We start from the raw sequence: 20,319 nt of genomic DNA, 5'->3' as shown, positions 1-20,319 counted from the left end.
ACCGGGCTAGTATCCATGAAGATGCGGGTTTGATCCCTGGCCTCGCTCGCTTAGTGGGTTAAGGAGCTGGCATTGCCGTGAGCTGTGGTGTAGGTCGCAGACGCAGCTTAGATCCCGTGTTGCTGTGGCTGTGGTGTAGGCCGGCAGCTCTAGCTCCAGTTCGACCCCTAGCCTGGGAACCTCCATATGCCGCAGATGCAGCCCTAAAAAGCAAAACAAAAAATGAGTGAGGACAGGTAAGGTGGGAAGGGCATTTCTGGCAGAAGGAATGGCAGGGATGAAGGTTCAGAGGCACCAAGCTGCGTGCAGGAACTGTGAGAACTGGAGGCAGATCCTTAAAAGCAGAAGGTGAAGGTCAAGGTGGGAGTGGGCTGGGATGTGTCTGGAGAAGCTTTCAGCAGCAGCCGGGGTATATCTCTCTCTGGTTGCAACAGACCCTGACCGGGTTCCCTGGGAGGAGAGAGCATCCGTGGAAGGCCTTGAGTGAAGCCAAGGGGTCAGAAGAAAAGCTAAAAACCCAGGCTCGGAGAGCACGGGGCCCTGGAGATCCAGGCAGGAGGAACTCAGGGGACTAACCCTCCACATGGAACCTCCAGCCCCTTTCTGTAAGAAAGAACGTCTTTAGAGAAGGTGCCCGAGGGGCTGAGCCCTTTGTCTTGATGAACAATCGCACTGTAGGCTTTGCCTTGGGGGCTGGAGGTTTCCCAGAGCAAATCCTGAGGCTGTTGATTCTGGAAGGGGAAATGGACAAGGAGCAGGTGCCCGCCTCCCGGAGGCTCAGAGAAGCCAGAACGAGGGGTTTGGGCTTTATCCTGAAGGCAAGAAGCAGACATGGTCAGACTGGCATTTTGGAGCCAGACAGAGGGGAGGGGAGGCGGGGAGGCCAGCCATTCCCATGAGGGGGTTAACTTGACTGGTCCATGAGGTCAAACCTGTTATTCCACGGATGGGAAAACTGAGGCCCAGAGGGGTTAAGGGACTTACCCAAGGTCTCACTGGCGGGACACTGCTGAGCTATTAACCCCGGTGGTCAGGACTAGAAACGTCTGAGTTGCTGGGATATGGGGGAGGGGTTGTCCTACAAGCCAAGACCTAGAGGGAAGGGGGGCTGCCCTTGGGGAGACTCCATGAGCGCCTCTGGGCGGCCGGCCTTCATTTCTGAGGAGCGGGTGACTGAGTGACCCTCCCGTGGCTGAAAGCACATCCTGGAGCCACCTCACAGGCCCACATTTCTTCCCAGGCTCAAATCCCACAGAGCATCAACTCCCAGGAGCGTAGGAGCCTAAACCACTTGACCCATTATAGCCACAGGCAGGCTGTGTAATGGACACGGTAGGGTGATGCGACTGAGGATTTTTTTTTTATTTAAAATTTTTTTTTTAATTTTATTTTTTGTTTTTAGGGCTGCGGGGGCGACATATGGAAGATCCCAGGCCAGGGGTCGGAGCTGTAGTTGAAGCCTACACCACAGCCACAGCAACACTGAACCCGAGCCACCTCTGGGACCTATACTGCAGCTCAGAGCAAGACCGGATCCTTAATCCATTGCACGAGGCCAGGGATTGAACCTACACCTTCACAGACACTATGTTGGGTTCTTAACCCACTAAGCCACAGGGGAAACTCCAAGGATTTTATTTTTGGCCTGAAATGTCCCATCTGTGAACAAGTCTGGGAGACAGACTGTGGCTCCCTCCCTGTTGGACCCTAAAAAACTTTTAGAAAGACTGCAGTATTTACTAGGGATTGACACCTGTCATGGCCTCACTGCTGCCTGGCTCTTTGCCTGGAGTCCCTCCGTGCATTCTCAGAGCAAACCTCCAAGGGCTGGAGGATGGGGAGCACTGCTCCGTTTTGCAGATGAGAAAACTGAGGATCAAGGAAGCGATGTCACTTGCCAAGTAGCAGCGCTGATACATTAATTTGGGGGACTCGGAGCAACATGAAAATACCGGGCTCCTTACTCAGAAAATTAAGAATTTCAAGACAGCGATGGCAGAACGTAACGATAAATAAGGAATCTTTGGAGCATGGGGCTTGTGCAACAACACAGATCCTGTGTGGGGATTTGCACAGGTCTAGGGATTCCAGAACCTGTGCTTAAACTTCATCCCACTCCCTTCCAAACCCACTAAGCTGGCCCAGAGCCCTCCTTGCTGCTCTGGTTCAGCCTCACCCTCCACCCACTCCACTCCTGGCTTCCAGCAAGCTGCTGTCGTGAGGGGAGGGGTTGTGGGCTTGCCTTGGGGCTAAAAGGAACTTTATTATTATTATTTACAAGGTTGTATTCGTTTCAGGTGTACAGCAAAGTGAATCAGTCATGCATATAAATATACCCTGAAAGGAGCTTTGCAAGAGGCCAAGGTGAGAGAGGCAGGACCTGCGGAGGTTCCACAGCTGGAGGAGCCCGGGTGTCAGACCCCCCAGCGCAGCCTCTATTCCCTGGGCTCCGGGGAGAGAAATTCAAGGCCAAGTCGTCTATTAAAGAGAGTCGGGAGCCCGCTTCAAGGGCAGAGCCACAATTAAATGGTAATAGAACCTCTTTTTAAAAATACCTTCACAAGGACTTGTGGGGCTGGAATTTGACCCCCGGGCTTGAGTCTCACAGCACAGCAGAAGGGAAAGCCAGACCAGGCCTCCAACCAGAATTCCAGCCCCAGGTGCCCTCCACAGGGACAGAGCTGGCCTTCGGCACCTGTAGGTGATGCCCGGGATGCAGAGATGAAGTTGTGGACCCAGGCAGGTCTCCAGCTGTGCGACCTTAGGAAATGTACATAACCTCTCTGAGCCTCAGGTTACTGAAACAAAAAACAGGTAACAACAACCTAGAATTAAATAAAACCATCAACATAGAATACATCATTTCATTTTTGTAAAAATAGCCTCTGTGTGTGTGTGTGTGTGTGTGTGTGTGTGTGTGTGTGTGTACACATAGAGGAAAGTCTGGAGGGACGAGTGAACTTTGGGGGCCTTATTTGAGGGGCAGAGGATAAGGGGAAACTTCTGTATAATTTTAACTCTTGGAGAAAAGCAAGCAGCTTTGTGCCTGACACCTGGGAGGAGTCGATCGGCCTTAGTTTTCTTTCCTGCTCCTTCTCACTGCCTCCAGATCACGAGGGCCCAGGAGGTCGCCCAGCACAGGACAACCCGAGAGTGAGTTTGGACAGAGGGCTTGGCTGAGCAGATGGGTTTGGTGCCAAAGGCGGCTTCAGGGAAGGGGCGGGGAGGGCGTGAAGCCTGTGGCTGGTGAGGGGCCTGGAGTGGGTGCGAGGAAGACCCCCAGGGCCCAGTGATTCTGCTGGAACCTCGCTAAGGCCAGGCCCTGAGATAGGCTCTCAGCTCTCTCTCTCCCCTCCCTCTCACCCGGCAAAAACCAGAGCAGCCCGCGTGGGAAGCTGTGCTGTGGCCCCTCCTTTGAGGCCCAGCCTGGCTTCAACCCTCATCCTTGCCCTGTTCCAGGGAAGGCCCCAGATCCCAGAGCTGGGAATTGCCCACGCAGGTCCTGGGACCCTCGAGGCCATCTGTGGGGCAGTCCTGCGGAGGTGGGGCCCTCCTGGGAGGGAGGACAGAGGCACTGGCCACGCTCCCGGGTCCACCAGTGCGGGCTGGGCCTTCCAATGTCTATGGAGGTGACATCTTGACTCCTCCCACTCCCCACCCCCTAGGGCAGCTCAGAAGAGGTGTGGGAAGGGGCTGCTCTGACCTCAAGGAGCTCGGCCTGAGGGGCAGCCAGGGATATGATTAACTCTTTCCTCTCCAGCCCAGACCATAACCTTCCCCAAGAAGAATCTTCATGGCAACTTGGGGAAGCACTGAGGTACGGAGAATGGACAGGGTTTATGCGTCCAGCAGGCCTGAGCGCAATCACACCTCCTCCATACTCCAGCCGTGTCACCTCTCTGGTCTGGGCTTCAATAATGATGTGGTCTCAGCAAGGCCCGCCGGTCCTGCCTTCAAAACTCTCAAATCCATCCACTGGCCCACATTGGACCAAGGCCCCCATCTCTCCAGCTTGGACCCAATGCAATAGCTTCTTGCTGGGCAGCCTGCTTCTCTGTCCCCTGCCGGCCATTCTCCCCACTGCAGCCAGAGAGCACTCCTTCACGTGCTAAGCCACCCTCCCCACTTCCCTGTCTAAAACCAGTGCTGTGCGGATGCATGTTTAACCACCTGCTGACCAGGAGGCAAAGCCATGGTTTGTGGTGCTTGCCAACTTCCATGGTGTAAATACTCCCACCATGGCTGATTTCCAGCGGCTAATAGTTTGACAACTTGCAAAAAATCCGGAAGATTTAACAGGTGGTTCTCATGAGCGGCATGAGCTGGCTGCCACACACCGCTGCTTTAAAACTCGTCAATAATTACCAATGAATTTTTAACCCTGGATGATCAGGGCCTAAATGATGCCCCCTGACCTTGGCCATTCCTCCTGCACTGGTCTTCCCCTGCCCCCACCCCAGGGCCTTTGCACCTGCGGTTCCCTCTGCCCAGAGCGCTGTTCTCCCAGCTTTTCAAAATGCTTTCTCCGCATCGCCCTTCAGATCTCAGCTCTGATGCACCACCTCACAGAGCCTCCCCTGACCATCTCAAATCCCCCTGACCCCAGCTTACCTTTGGTTTCACCTCACACTCATGTTCTATTTGGGTCTCATGGCTCTGGGTTGTCTCCCTTCCTCCCAGAATCTGATCTTCAGTAGGGCAGGAACCAGAACTAAATTATCCCTGCCAGAGCCTCAGCATCTAGGAGAATAGTACCAGACACACAGCAGGCACTCAGGAGATGTATGGGCACAGGCACATCTTCAAAGACACACACCTTTGGGTTTGAGTCATGGCCCCCACTGTGTAGTGGTCACTGAGTCACTTAACGTCTTTGAGCCTCAGTTTCCTCATCTGTGAACTGGGGACAGCAGTGCCTATATAATGGAGCTGGAAGGACCCACAGATGGCATATGGAGGGTGCTCAGTCCAGTGTCTGTTGTAACCAGAGCCTCGGGAAATGGGAGCAGCCTCTTCGCTTGCATATGTCCAACAACGGGCACCTCATCCCCTCCCAAGCTAGCCTTGTGCATGTGCCTCTGTGAAATGGGGCTAACAAGGGTATCAACCTCATACGAGTTGGGGGGTGGGGATTAAATTAGCTGATGTATACATGCACTCAGCACCTGGCACAGAGTAAGTGCCCCCCACCCCACCCCTGCCCCCAAAGCTGCTATTATTGCTCTCACTCTGCCTGATACGTCTACTCCCAGATCCAGTTTTTGTGCCATTTTTGGGTCCATAGCCATTTCTGGTTAAGCAGGCCCTCTCTTGAATGTCCTGCAGCCAAGCTAGAGACAGGGTCAGTTGTGTCCAGGTCACCCACCTATACCTCTAGTCAGGGGTGCCTGGAAAAGTCCCTTAACCTGAGGGACATGTTAGTATAGCCAACAGGGGCCCTGTAAGTGGGATGGCCCGATTTAGAAACAGTTAAATTTGAATTTCAGGTAAACAGCAAGTAATGCTTTTATACATATAGCCCATGCAATCAATATTTGGGATATACTTATACTAAAAAGAGAACCTGATATTTGTCTGAGTTTAACTGGGCATCCTATATTTTGTCTACAAGACAGCAGGCACCTGCAAAAGGTCAAATAAAGAGAAGTTAATGAAATTGATGAAGGGACAGGGTCAAGGGCATCAAGACGGACTGAGGCACTCGGAGTCCAGCAAGAGTAGGAGGCTGGACTTCCCATTGCTGCTGGACTCAGGGTCCCAGGGCCAAGGGCCAAGGGGGCATAGGCCAGGGCCTAGGAAGGCAGCGGGAAGAAATGACGACCTGGAATCTGGTGAGAAGCCACCCGAAGAGCCACAGCCATGGAGGAGGGAGTCCCTAGAAACCCAGGCTCAAAGCAGAGGAAGAGCTGCAGAAGAAAATACTCCAGCCTTCCTCTGGTCCTGCCCACCTGGCCTCCCCTTGGCTGGACCCCATCAAAAGCCAGAGGGCAGGGACCTTGGGCGAAGTCCTGGTCAGCCTGCCGGGCATAGAAGGGCAGGGCAGGGATCTGACAGCCAAGGGGGCAGCCGGCACAGTGTGGAAAAGGAAGCCAGGGTTTCTTAATCCCCCTTGGGCTCTGTCCCCTTGATGAGACTTATCGAGGACTTTCCCAGCCAGGTTTGGGCGGGGCAGGGACAGGGCAGAGTCACAGATGCTACACACCAGGCTTCCAGACCTCCACCAAGAGGCTCCGGGAAGAAGCACCAAGCAGATGTGGCCAGATGTTCACAGAGGCCTTTCACCCCTCAAAGCACAGCTCCGACTGGCTCCAAGCCCAACAGGGTCTCTGGCCCTTTGTATCCAAAGCCTCTCTCAAGGCTTCTACCGATTCCCAGGGCCTCTGTTCTCCTGCCCCCAGGCTTCTGCCCCAGGCTGACTACCTCCACCCAGACTGTGCATGGCCCCCTGCCCCAGGCCCCAGGTCTATAGCACCCACCACCTTCCTGGGAAATGCTGGTGGGTGTGCAGGGCGGGTCCTCCACGACACCCACTCCCACTGCCTCCTTCCTGGGTCCACCATCCTCCCTCTCTGCTGTGCGGAGTGGCTCCCCCTCCTCTGAGGGCCCAGAGTCACCCCAACCTTTTATCCACATATTTCCCAACAAAAACCTCCCTTTTTTTTTTTTTTTTTTTCTTTTAGGGCCACACCTGCTGCATACGGAGGTTCGCAGGCTAGGGGTCGTATCGGAGCTGCAGCTACCAGCCTACACCACAGCCACAGCAATGCCAGATCCAAGCTGCATCTGTGACCTACGCCACAGCTTATGGCAACGTTGGATCCTTAACCCACTGAGCGTGGCCAGGGATTGAACCTGTATCCTCATAGATACTCATCAGGTTCATAACCCTCTGAGCCACGCTGAGAACGGCAAGACCTCCCTCTTTATCTCTCTCTCCCAACCTCCCTCCCTCCATCCCTCCCCCTTGCTCCTGCCCTGCCACCCCCCTCCCCCAGTAGACTTGCTCTAGGCTGGAGAAATGAAAGAAAGCTCCCAGGCTGCTCTCTGCCATGGGAGGCTACAATGAGGGGGCGGCCAGCGGCCTCCGAGCCAGCAAGCGGGCTCTCTCACCAGACCCTGGATCTGTCGGCACCTTGATCTTGGTCTTCCAGCCTCCAGAGTTCGGAAACTTGCAGGTGATGCCAGGCTTTAAGTATGGACCCTCGGCCGCTGACCGAGAAGCAGAGCTACCCACCCACCTGGAAGGCTGAACTTGGACAGATGAGTGAGGGGAATAAGGGTCCATCTTTGGTGGCCCCAAAAAAAACCAAATCATCTCTCCACGGGTGGCCCTGCTACACTCCGAGCCCTCAGCTAGGCCTGCAGAGCTTTCCTGGTCCAGCGCCGCCCGGCTCCTCCAGTCCCATGTCTGCCCTTCCCCCACCCTGTAGTCCAGCCATGTCCATATCCTATTGTGGCCCAGCTGGCACTGCCTACAAGGCCATGGGCTTCAAGGCCACGGGCCTTGGCTCATGCTGTGCCTGCTGCCTGGGATGTCCTGCAGCCACCTGTGCACAGACAACCTTCATCTGCCCAGACCCAGGGCTACCTGTTCCTCCTTTGCTGGCAGGCCTGCCCAGCCCCCGCTCGGACCCCTCCCCCTCCTCCCTGCCCACGGCTGTGCCTTCCCGGGCTGTGCCTCCCCGTAGGCAGGGGTTCTACATCCCAGCAGCTGACACTGCTTCTGGCTCTTAATTGGGCTCATGGCATTTAGTTTGTGCCTTGAGGATAAAAATAGCAATCATTACAGTTATTGAGCCCTGGCCTCGAGCAGCCCTAGACCTTCTCATTTAAGCCTCACGCAGCCCCAGGAGGAAGGTACTAGTTATGGACTTACAGGTGATGAGACCCCCAGGCCGGAGAAGGACTGAGCCACCCTCCCAGCGGCTGTGCTCAGCAGACCACATGGTGCACCTGCTCTAACCCCACACCAGCTGCTTCACCGAACCTGCCCAAAGGGCAGAGGGAAGGGGCATTGCAGATCCAGAGCCAGGGTCCAATGCAGCCCAGGGCAGAGGGTGGAGCGAGGGTGGCGGCGGGGAGAGAATGAGGCTGCGAGGACTCAGAGGTCCTACCAAAGGCCTGGGAGGCCCGCGTCCCATGAGCCAGGAGCCACATGTCCCCAGAGGGACACAGTTCTCAGCCCAGCAGGCACCAGGCCACATGAGTCAGAAACCAGGCCACTGGGCGTTATCTTCAGGCCACAACAGTCCCTCTCCAGGGACATGTGGCATAACAGACACCTGATCCATTAGGCCAGGCTTTGCTGCTAAATATAAGCCCGGAGGGAAGGCAGGTCTGAGGGGCCACCCATGGGCTCTGCCTCAACAAGGAGGCTCAGCCCTCATCCCAGGAGCCCAGGGGCTGGCAGACGTCCCCCTGAGCACAACCCCGGCTGCTGGCAGGTGCTCCGGGCACCGAGGTCACAGGCTCCTCAGTGGCCAGGCCAGGAGCGATGACTGTGCAGTTTGGAGGGGATGCTAGGCTGACGGCAGTGGCACCAGGAAAATGGGGAAGGATGGGAGGAAGGGAAAGAACAGACAGAGAGAGGAAGACTTTTAAACAATCTGAACATGAAACTGACCATACTAACGGCCTGAACCCAGCCAGATCCCCGATTGGCACTTGAACCCATGTGCCAGGACTCGAACCCAACCTAAAGCCACATTGGGACTTGAACCCAGGGTTTTAAATTAGAATCACTCACCCTGTGTCTGGACTCACTGAGGTTCAGGGTCTTCATATCTCCGTGCAGAAGGAATTCAGCGAGAGACAACGTGATGGGCCAGAAATAGATTTATTAGGATAGGATGCTTGTGAGAGATGCAAGTGGGCAGGCACAGAAGCTCTGCCCCAAGGGTCTGGGGGGGGCTACAGTTTTATCAGCCAAGGGGAGTGGGGGTGGGCAAAGCCCCCCTCTTCCTTTCTGGGAGTAGCAGCTCCTCCTTGGCACCTGGTAAGGTGTGTATTCAAATGAGCAGAAGGGCGGTCCTCGGGAGTTCCCGTCGTGGCACAGTGGTTAACGAATCCGACTAGGAACCATGAGGTTGCGGGTTCGGTCCCCGCCCTTGCTCAGTGAGTGACCATCCGGCGTTGCCATGAGCTGTGGTGTAGGTCGCAGACGCGGCTCGGATCCCGCGTTGCTGTGGCTCTGGCGTAGACTGGTGGCTGCAGCTCCGATTCGACCCCTAGCCTGGGAACCTCCATATGCCGTGGGAGTGGCCCAAGAAATAGCAAAAAGTCAAAAAAAAAAAAAAAAAAAAAAGAAGAAGGGCGGTCCTCAAACTCCTGCCCTTGGTCTGAGTCTGAACACAGGCCCCTTCCCATCCCCACCCAACCACCTGAGGCAAAAATTCTCGTGCTCCCACTCGTCAAGCCAGCCGGCCTTGTTCTGATGGCTGTTTTGAGCGATTTATTAACTTAACAGTGATCTCCCAAAGCCCCCTAGATGTCCTTTTCCATCCGTGATCCTCTGCAATCCACAGGGACTTCTACAACCACCGGTGCCGCCGCATCCCTATCAAACACACGCACCCAGAATATTAACTCTTGCCCCCGTATTAGCGGAGGGAACTGGGAGATAGATGAATCTTAAAGCCTCCATCTCCTTCTCTGTGAAATGGCCACATCCGCTCCTGAGGACTGGCTGAGACCACAAACGCCCAGGCTTTTCCAGCCCTCGCCTCCCTGACTCCACGGTCCACTCACCCCCGGGGTCCCCGAGGGCTTCCGGGAGGGTCGGCCTCCGTGGGGGCGTTCATGTGGGGGTCGGGTGGGGAGAGTCCTGCGCAAACACGCGCAGTAACTGAACTCTGCCCAAGAGCTAGTTATTTTGAAACGATGTGTAATAGGAGGTTGAATCCCAGGATTCAGAGGCTCCTCTGGAATCATTGTTATCCCAATTTTTATTTATGGCTCTGAAAATATTGAAGGAGGCTTGATTTGCATTCCAGCTCATTTACGGCTAGAATGTTTCTTCTTGGAGTGCAAAGAGATGTGGGTGGGCAGTTTATAGCTCCTCATTCTGGATTCAGAGGTGCTCAGAGTCTGGAGCAGGTTGCATTCCTTTTCTTTTTCTTTTGTCTTTTTATGGCCACACCTGCGGCATGTGGAAGTCCCCAGGCCAGGGGGTTGAATCAGAGCTACAGCTGCTGGCCTACACCACAGCCACAGCAACGCCGGATGCAAGCCGCATCTGCGACCTACACCACAGCTCATGGCAAGGCCGGATCCTCAACCCAGTGAGTGAGGCCAGGGATCAAACCCGCTTCCTCATGGATACTAGTGAGGTTCTTAACCTGCTGAGCCACAACGGGAACTCCTCGGGGGCTGTAGTCTTAACAGCTCACAGGTCAGAGCCTTCCTTCTTTTCTCAGGGCTCCAGAGAGGGGAAAGATTTGCATAGGATCATATAGAACTTTCCAGAAGGGCTAAGACCAGCACGCTGGCGGCCAGGCATGAGCTCTTTCCAAGGTGCCAGATCCTTCTCACGGCACAGTGTGTACCTATACGTGAGCACCAAAAAAGGGAGAGATCTATGTTTTTAGGAAACAAGAGACTTTGACAGTTACTGACTATTTTCATAAGACTAGTTCATTTGCCAACTGTCCTGCCAACTGGTGGATTCAGTTTGCCTCTTTGCTTCACTTAAAGAATGTAAGCTATGCATGTGGGGTGTACGTGTGATGTAAGTGTCACCGTTCGTGTATGTGTGTGTGTGTCTATCTGTCTGTCTGCCTGTCTGAATGCTGTGGCATAGATCGCAGCCCTGGCTCAGATTCGATCCCTGGCCAGGGAACTCTGTATGCCACGGGGTGGCCAAAAGAGAAAAAAATCTGACATTTCTAAGTCTTCATTCTTTTTTTTTTTTTTTGTCTTTTATGGCTGCACCCACAGCATACGGAGTTTCCCAGGTTAGGGATCGAATTAGAGCTGCAGCTGCTGGCCTACACCACAGCCACAGCGATGCTGGATCCGAACTGCATCTGTGACCTACACCACAGCTCACAGCAGTGCCAAATCCTTAACCCACTGAGTGAGGCCAGGGATGGAACCCATGTCCTCATGGGTACTAGTCAGATTCGTTCGTTAACCACTGAGCCAAGATGGGAACTCCCCTAGGTCTTTATTCTAAGGGATGTTTATACACTAGCTGCCCCTTATCCATGCAGCATGCATTCCAAGGCCCTCAGTAGACACCTGAAGTCGTGGGTGGTACCAAGTCTTACATACACTGCTTTTTCCTATACATAATACCTATGATAAAGTTTAATTTGTAAATTAGGAACAGTAAGAGGTTAACAGCAATAATAAATAATAAAATAGAACAATGATAACAATACACTGTAATAAAAGTTATGCAAATGTGGTCTTTCTTTCTCTCTCGAAACATCTACCATACAAATGTAATGCCTTTTCCCTGTTAACTAAGCACTCATCACACACTGTACCTATAACGTCTGTAGTCTGCAATTCAACAGCAACACTGGCACCAATTTCTTTTTTCTTCTTTGCAATTTCACGGACAAAAGATTTATTCTTAGCAACCTCAGCATATAATTTCTTTTATTTCCCCGTGAATTTGTGAGCTTTCGCCTTTCTACTTAAAAGAAGCTCTGCACGGCTTCTCTTTGGCAGATCTGAATTGCCAGCATCAAGGCGCTTGTGCTTTGGGTCCATATAATAAAGTAAGACGGTTACTTGAATACAAGCACTGTGATACCTCGACGGTCGATCAGATAACCGAGACGGTCACTCAGTGACCAATGGCTAGGATACGCCGGACAAAGGGCTGATTCATGTCCCAGGCAGGAGGGAGCAGGACAGCATGAGATTTCATCATGCTACTCAGAACAGCTTGCAATTTCAAACTTATGAATTGTTTATGTCTGGAATTTTCCATTTAACATCTTTGGACTGCAGTTGACCGAGGGTAACGGAAATTGTGGAAAGCAAAACCGAGGCTAAGGTGGGAGTGACTGCTGTTCATAACATTTAATCCCTGCCACCTTCCTATGAGGCATGTCATTCCCCACCCCCATCATTATATAGATCAGAAAGCCAGGGCTCAGAGAGGTTAAGTGAGTTGTTCAAAGTCACACAGCTAGCAAGTGGTGGAGCTGACAGGTAACTCCAGGCTCTTGGTTCTTAGCCACTGGGCTCCTCAAGGGCGGTCTGGGCCAGTGGCTTTACAAGGGAGTCTGTGCTGGGAGTGGCCCCTGCCTGACCTGGGAACAAGGAAGCACAATGACACTGACACCCAAATTGCCTGTGCTGGAAGCCTCAGCTTGTGTCTGGGGTTTGCGGTCTATTTCAAACTCTCCCTACCCCCAAAGCATTTCTGGAAGTCTCCAGGGGTCAGCAGGCATCGTAAGTGTGCCCATGAGAAAGTCCGACCTGCCTTCGGGGACCCTCCCCCTCTGCGGTGGTGCAGTTCCTGCCAGGTTGCCCAGCAACTTGGGTTTTAGGGTCGAGGGCATCAACCGTTATGGTTGCACCCTAAGCGTGAGAGGGCGTTGCAGAAAAACAGAACAAGTTGCTGGGAGCTGTGGCTTCTGCAAAGCCTTGGCGAGGTTCTTTCACACTCCAGGCTCAGTTTCCCTTTTTTCAGGAAAAGGACGCTGGAGCAGAGGAACCCCGAGGACCTTCTGTTCTGACACTTCTTCCTCTGCTCTTTCGGTTCCCTGAGGGACAGAGGTAGTATGGGTGGAGGTGTCCCCATCACCAAGGGCAGCCAAGTCCCAGGAGGGTGCGGGTTCCCCCATCCTGGATAACAACTCCCTCCCGGGCTGGCCAGACAAGTGCTGGGACCCCTGGAGAGGCTGGTAAACGGGGGCGTCTGCCTCACTTCCCACCCCCAGGAAAGTGGGATGTCCCATCCCCTGCCTGCCTCCTCCTCAGCCCCACCTCCCACCCAGAACCAGGGCCCCTGCATCACAGCAAGCCCAGGCCCCTCCTCCCAGTGCCAGGTCTGGCTGACCCCTCTGTGGTGTCACATCCCTGGCCACTTTGCATTCCCCAAGCAGCAAGGCTGAGGTGAAGCCATCAGCTGCCCTTCAGCTGGCTGGCCTGCAGAGATGCCAAACGGGTGACAGCTGCATTTCTGGAGCGGCCACTTTTGCTGCCTGTGAGATCTGCCTCCAGATTGGCTGGCTAGGGACGGAATACGAGAGGCACCTGCCCTCCCCACTCCGCTGCAGTTATGGAGGGAACGGCTGCACGACCTGGCTTCGGCTCTGTCCGTATGGTGTTGGGCTGGACAGGAGCTGCTGCCTCCAGCCGGAAGTGCAGCGTCTGACACAGCCTGGCTCATCCTGGGTCTGGAGGGTGGGCCTGCTGCCTGCTGCCTGCTGGTCCTGGTTGGGAGATGCCTTTCTCCCTTTTGCTAAAGACAATAGAGGGATCCCAGCTCTGCTCGGAACATGTTTATGTTCATGGAAAAACTGTTTCCAGCAGCTAACAAAGCTAACTTGAGTTCCCAGGGGTGACTCAGGCGTGGTGAGATCCAGCCCTGGAGGGGGGCCAGCAGCCTCCAGGATGGGCCAGTCCAAGGCCCACTGGTCAGCTGAGCCGACCTGAGCCACGGGAGATGTCCTCCCCTGCACCTCTCCCCTCCAGGTGGAGGGGCGTTGGGGAGAGGGAGGTGGCTCATGGAGGAGCCTCCCCTGGGCCTGGGCGCTGGGAGGGCTGTTTGAGCCCTGGGGTCTCTCTCTCTTTTTTCCCTTTTTACATCCCCACCTGCAGCATATGGAAGTTCCCAGGCTAGGGGTCAAATTGGAGCTATAGCTGCCAGCCTACACCACAACCACAACAACGCCAGATCTGATCCGCATCTGTAGCCTACACCACAGCTTGTGGCAATTCCAGATCCTTAATCCACTGAGCGAGGCCGGGGATTGAACCCTCGTCCTCATGGAGACTAGTTGGGTGCTTACCCCACTGAGCCGCAATGGGCGCTCCCCTGGGATCTCATTTACTCCTCTAACAGCCTTGGGAGAGAAGACTCACTGCTCTCCTATTCTCTGAAAGTGAAACGGAGGCTCAGAGAGGCCCAGGGCCTCGCGCAGCAAGCGAGGGATGGGCAGGGATAATCCGCCTCTGGTGCGCAGGCCAGAAACTGGGCAGGGTGGTGTTCACGCAGATTGTGCGTGGGTGGCGTCTCCACATGGAAGATACTGTCCACACGGACTGACCCAGCAAGTCCCCAGTGGGCCATCCTCCAGGGAAAGACACTCCTTAGAGAAATTCAGAGCTCCCAGAGGATGGTCCTGGTAGGTCCCATCGTGGCTCAGCAGTAATGAGCCCAACAAGCATCCATGAGATGTGTGTTCGATCCCTGGCCTCGCTCAGCGGGCTAAGGATCCAGCATTGCCGTGAGCTGTGGTGTAGGTTGCAGACTTGGCTTGGATCCCGAGTGGCTGTGGCTGTGGCTGTGGTGTAGGCCGGCAGCTACAGCTCTGATTCGACCCCAGCCCAGGAACTTGCATGTGCCGGGGGTGCGGCTCTGAAAAGACCAAAAATAAACAAACAAACAAACAGAAAGAAAGAAAAAAAAAAAAAAAAGAAGAACTCCTGCTGCAGATGGCTCAACACCCCACAGGAACCCGGGAGTCGGGGGAGCTGACATTGCCTTTCTTCCCTGGGAGGGTGAGCTCTGCCTCTGGCAGAGGGTGGTGGGCGATTTGTGGGACCGGGGTGAGCTTTAGAGCAGGGAGCTGTGAGGCTGGCTGAGGCCGGTGGCTCTGCCCTTTCTTTCTGTCCTGCTGGTCTGTCCAGACCACTGCAGTCACGGACAGTCACGGCTCAGGAAGGTCCTGGCCGGCTGCAAAGAGCCCGGGGTCCCGTGATGGAGTTTGTGCTCCGCGTCTGCTAATGTGATGGAATCCCTTACGAGACCCCACAGCTCCTCCCTCTCTGGGCACGTGTGCTGTCGGAGGGAGCAGGGCCAGGGTCGGGCAGCCCTTTGCCCGTCCTCGGGGACCTGCTGGATGGTGATGCCTCATCCCAGTGGGTGTCACCTGCACATCCAGGGTGTCAGTGGGGGTGAGGCTGACCTGACTGCCCTCCCATCCCAGGGGTGAGGGGGACGCCCTCCCTCCGCTCTCTGGGAATGAGAGGATGGGCTTTCCCTCCCTGGGGTTTGCTTTGTCCCTGAGCTGGGAGGTTGAGGGGAGCCAGGTTGTTCCAGGAAGGCGCTGTCGGTTGACTACGGTCCAGAAGGCACAGTGTCCATTGTTACAGAAGGGAAGGGGGTGGGGACCTCTCTCTGCCATTTCCTGGCCCCCTCCTTCCTTCCTATAGATGTGGCCTCCCTCCTCCCTCCCTCCCCCCGTCCTCCCTCCTCCCTCCCTCCCCCCTCCGTCCCCCCTCCCTCCCTCTGTCCTCCCCTCCCTCCCTCCCAGGACTGGGGCCTTTGTCTGCCCTCCCCAAGCCCTGCCCGCTGCCCTCTGTCCTCTCCACCCCAGAGCTCTGCCCAGGGTGTGAATCTGACTCTTGTCTGTCCCTCTTCATCTCTTGAAACTAAAATAAACTGCTATCGAGAGGCAGCCAGGGCTGGGGGCCAGGACGCCAAGGCCGCAGGGGTGCTTATTTTAGCGGATGATGTTCCATCACCGGGTCAGAGCTGTCCCAGGAGTCGGCACTGACCCGTATCCCAGCTCCCACCCCCTCCCCCGTCCCTGGCTCTTCCTCTCCCCTGTCTCTTTCTCTCCATCGCTGTCCTACAGAAAACAGGCTGAGATTGACTCTCTCTCTCTCTCTGGTCCCTACTAGGTATGGGGCTCCATGAACTGCCGCCCTCCCCCCAACTTTACTCATTGAATTCAGATGAAAATAAACATGAAGGGAAGCCTGAAAAGGAGCGGTCTCGTGCGTGCGTGCGTGCGTGCGTGCATGTGTGTGTGTGTGTGTGTGCGTGTGCGTGTGTGTGGCCAAAAGCCGGAAAGAGGCTGGCAGACATGCCACAGCCCTCCCCAGTTTAGATCCAGGAGCTGCGTGGCTTGAGTGTGAACACATAGGGCAGCAGTCATTTAGTGATCACTGACTATGTGCCAGGCACTGTTGTAGGCACAGACACGTAGCAGTGAACAGAAAGAATATTTCAGGTGGGACAGACAGGCAATGAACAAATGACAAATAATAAGTAATAGGTGAGGGGGGTGATTAGCACTATGGGGAAAAATGAAGCCGTGGGGGTGGGGAGCTAGAGCGGGAGGAGGGGAGACTCCCTGGAGAATGGGGGAGTGGAACACTCCTGGTGCCCTGGGTGGGCCTGGGGGCTTTCTTCCTGATGGTCACAGCAGGCTGACCAGTTGTTTGGTTTCTGCCTCTGACTCTCTCCCCCATTTAGCCCTTTCTGTCCCCATAAAAACCCTCCCTGGAGGACTCTTTCACAAGGACTACCTCCAGGGCCTTGTACGAAGCCTCCAGAAATCACTGGGCCCAGGGCTTTTCAGATGCTTGTGTCATTTGTAATCAGGGACAGGTAAATTAAACTGCAATGAGTCACCACTGTTGCCCAGCAGAATGCGTCATGTGGGAGTCCCTGTTTCGGCTCAGCGATAATGAACCCGACTGGTATCCATGAGGATGTGGGTTCGATTCCTGGCCTTGCTCAGTGGGTTAAGGATCTGGCATTGCTCTAAGCTGTGGTACAGATCACAGACTTGGCTCATGTCCCATGTTGCTGTGGCTGTGGCTGTGGCTGGCAGTTCTCCTAGCCTGGGAACTTCCATATGCCCTAAAAAGCAAAAAAAAAAAAAAAAAAAAAAAAAAAAAAGAAGAGGAGGAAGAAAGAGAAGGAGAAAAAGAAGGAGAAGGAGGGATAATATGGAAAAAACGGAAAATCCAAGTGTTGGCAAGGAGATGGAGCAATTGTAACTCTGACACATGGCCGAGGGGAATGCTGGTACAACAACTTTGGAAAATGGGCAGTGTTCCTAAAGCCAAACACCTGCTGACTCACTGACCCAGTGATTCCTGTCTTAGGTGTCGACCCAGCAGAAATGCGCATGGATATTCACCAAAGGACATGTTCTAGAATGTTCACAGCTACGCTATTCATAATAGGCGAAAACTAGGTACCACTCAAAGGTCCATCAGCAGTAGACTGGATCGGCCATGATATCTTCACAGCATGGAAGACTACACAGCAATGAGAAAGAACAATCCTTACCTACATAAAACAACGTGGACAGACCTCAGGTTCTACTGTTCAGGTGTGACTCCACTCCTAAGACCTTCAAAACAACCTGAGCTGTCAGCCATCAGGAGAGTAGTCACCCTTGGCAGGAGGTGGTGGGTGGTGATACTAAGATGGGTTTGGGGAGCCAAAGGGGGCTTCTAGGGTGCCCATAGCATTCTCTCTTTGATGTGTCTGTTTGTGAAAACTGATTGGTGTGCTTTTCTGTGGGTTTATTACACTTTAATGAAAAGTTTTTAAGAATCAGTGCTGTTCAGGCCTTGCCTCCAATGAATTAAATCCGAATCTCTGGGGTAGAGGCAGGCATGGCTAAGTTTAGAAGGATTCTAATGTGCGGTTGAGGTTGAGAATCACTGAATTGGCCAACACATTCATTGTGGAGGTGAGTGATATCAGAAGACAGGCCACCCTGCGTCTCAGGCTCTGGGACTTTTATCTGCAGCATCAAGCTTCCCAGGTGGGATGCGTGGAGAACCAGGGGAACAGCAAGCACTCACCGATTTATATGCCTTGCCTTATGGGGCTCGTTCTGCCCCAATGTTTGAATTCTTCCTTACATGGGGGAGTGTGGCTAAAAGCATTGGTGTTTGTGTTAGGCGGATGTCTTTCAGATCACTAAACCATCACGTACATTTACAGGTTGTGGGATTATGGACAGACTCTTCAGCCTCTCGGAGCCTCAGTTTTCTCATCTGTGAAATGGGGTGACCATAGCCCTTGCTGGGAAGTTTGTGTAAGTTTAGCTGGAAGGTGTCGTGAGGTGGTCAAAGTGTGCCTGGCCAGCCGTGTGCCCTGCTGTTCCCCTGTCCCTAGTGCACTTTCTGTCCCCTATAACGATTCACCCACTATTTGGGCTCTTAATTTTCAGAAGCTGAGGGCAGGCCCAGGCAACAGGATCTGGAGAAGGTTTCTCCAGCTTTCTGGACTACAAGAGATTTGTCTGGATTGGAGGGAGAGGTGAGGCAGATGGCCACCTGAGAGGGGCCCCTGTGCCTGCCCACGGCCCACCCCTCTTGGGCCAAATCTGAAACTGATGGCATTAACAGCCTGAACCCAGCCAGAACACAGATTGGGACTTGAACCCACGTGTCAGGACTCAAATCCAGCCTAAATCCAGATTGAGACTCGAACCCAGCCTAAAGCCAGACTGGGACTCGAACCCAGGGTTTTAAATTAGAATCACTCACCCTGCATCTGGACTCACTGAGGTTCAGGTCCTTCACGCCTCTGTGCAAAGGAATTCAGCGAGAGACAAAGTGATGGGCCAGAAATAGATTTATTAGGATACGATGCTTGTGAGAGATGCAAGCGGGCAGGCACAGAAGCTCTGCCCTGAGGATCTGGTGGGGGGGGGGCTACAGTTTTATCAGCCAAGGGGAGTGGGGGTGGGCAAAGCCCCCCTCTTCCTTTCTGGGAGAAGCAGCTCCTCCTTGGCACCTGGTAAGGTGTGTATTCAAATGAGCAGAAGGGCGGTCCTCAAACTCCTGCCTTTGGTCTGAACCTGAACGCAGGCCCCTTCCCATCCCCACCCAACCACCTGAGGCAATTCTCAAGGCTCCACTGATGAGGCAAACCTGCCTTGTGCTGATGGCTTTTTTGAGCAATTTATTTCCTTACAGCCATCTCCCAGTGTCCCCTAGGTTTCCCACGTTATCTGGGCTCCTTTACTGGGACTTCTGCGACTACCTGTGTCTACTCCATTTCTATCAAATCTAGGGTCTGTGACACAGGGAAGCAGAGGAATCTGTGGCCCACATCTGGCAGGGATTCCAAGGAAGGAGCAAGACCCCAGAGACACTCCATCGAGTTTGCTAGAACGTCTTCCTGCTGAGAAAAGTCCCTGAACCTTTAAGAGCCCTGGACAGCCCAGCCCTTCACGGCCCATGGTCTGGGAGGGGCTAAGCCGGAGCAGAGCTTGTGCGGCCACCAGCCACAGGGGCCTGGAGGACTGTCCCGGTGGAGGCGATGTGAGTAGCTGGAGGACAGCCTGGGACTGTGTCCTCCTGTCCTCCACCCTGGGTCAGACCTCCAGAACCCTGACCCGACCGCAGAGATAAAACTCACTGAGATTTATTTCCAGAAGGGACTTGCAAAGTGAGCCTAAGGGCATCCTGAAGCTCTCCTGAGTTTGCGTCGATAGGAAATTACATTATGAGGGGTCGCAAATCCAACATCCTGCAAGGCGAAGGGGCCTTTAAAATGTTCTCCCATTTAATGTGTGCAAGTAGGACCGGGTCATTTTGTTGTACAGCAGGAATGACCACAGCCTTGTAAATTAACTCTACTTCAATAAAACTTTTAAAAAAATGATTCCCCATTTAGAGGTGCAGACCAAGTGGCATTTCCAGGCCACCCCCACCCCACCCCCCACCCCCCACTGCCCCTGACTCTCTAGCCTGAGATCTGAACACAGATGAGGGCCTGTAGGCACCTGTCTTCCCACGTGCTCAGTGCGTGTGGCGGTATGTGTGTTGTCTTGGCCACCCGAGGCTGACATTTTCTGCACTTCATGAGTTCCAGAACCTTCTTCCCTGGCTGCTGCAGCGGGCCTCTGCCAGGGCTTGCCCACGTGCTTATTTGTTTGTTTGTGGCCCTGCCTGTTGTAGCTCCAGCCCCACCTCACAGCATCCAGCAGCTGGATTCCTGTACATCCCACACAAGACTCCGCCACCTGCTCCAGGCTCAGCGATGTCTGCAAAGGCCCTTATGCCAAATCCTTTCGTCCCCGCGTCCCTCTCATTCAGCCCATTTTCCTCCCTGCTGTCCTGCTCTGTCTCCCTCCTTCTCGGCTCCCTCCCAGCTTCCCTGCCTCCCTTCCTTTCTCTCTTCCCACTTTTCCTCTTTTCTCTCCATTCCCTTCCCTCCTCCTCTCTCCCACGCCTGCTTCCTCCCCTGCTCTTGGGTCTTTATCTGCCAGCTCTGTGTCCCTCCTTCTCTCACCCTCTGCATCTCTCTCCTCTCTCGCTCCCTCCTGGGGAGATCCAGAAACATACCCATATATGGCCTCCATGTCAAGGATCACAACTGATGACGTCACGGGAGGGCCAAAGCTCCGAGATGCTGTCTGAAGTCAAGTCCGC

General features: G+C 54.2%; 1 long non-coding RNA gene across 2 annotated transcripts; it reads right to left on the bottom strand.

Moving 5' to 3' along the window:
- Positions 1–2,238: 2,238 nt before the first annotated feature.
- LOC106504541 (uncharacterized) lies at positions 2,239–8,173 on the bottom strand. Of its 2 annotated transcripts, XR_001298102.3 has the most exons (4): positions 7,877–8,173; positions 5,564–5,622; positions 4,612–4,740; positions 2,239–2,798 (listed from the first exon to the last, which is right to left on the bottom strand). It is a non-coding gene; the product is annotated as an uncharacterized LOC106504541 (long non-coding RNA). The 2 variants fall into 2 exon arrangements; XR_014811317.1 differs by lacking the exon at positions 5,564–5,622 and having other exon boundaries at positions 7,877–8,122.
- Between the last annotated feature and the right edge of the window lie 12,146 nt (positions 8,174–20,319).

Source organism: Sus scrofa, chromosome 7 (genome assembly GCF_054392235.1).
Source record: "Sus scrofa isolate SSC_HxYL_T2T_F1_AM1 chromosome 7, Sscrofa_HxYL_maternal_Yorkshire_Landrace_v2.0, whole genome shotgun sequence".
NCBI lineage: Eukaryota > Metazoa > Chordata > Mammalia > Artiodactyla > Suidae > Sus > Sus scrofa.
The sequence above is the reverse complement of the archived record's forward strand: the minus strand, read 5'-3'. Positions and strand labels throughout refer to the sequence as shown.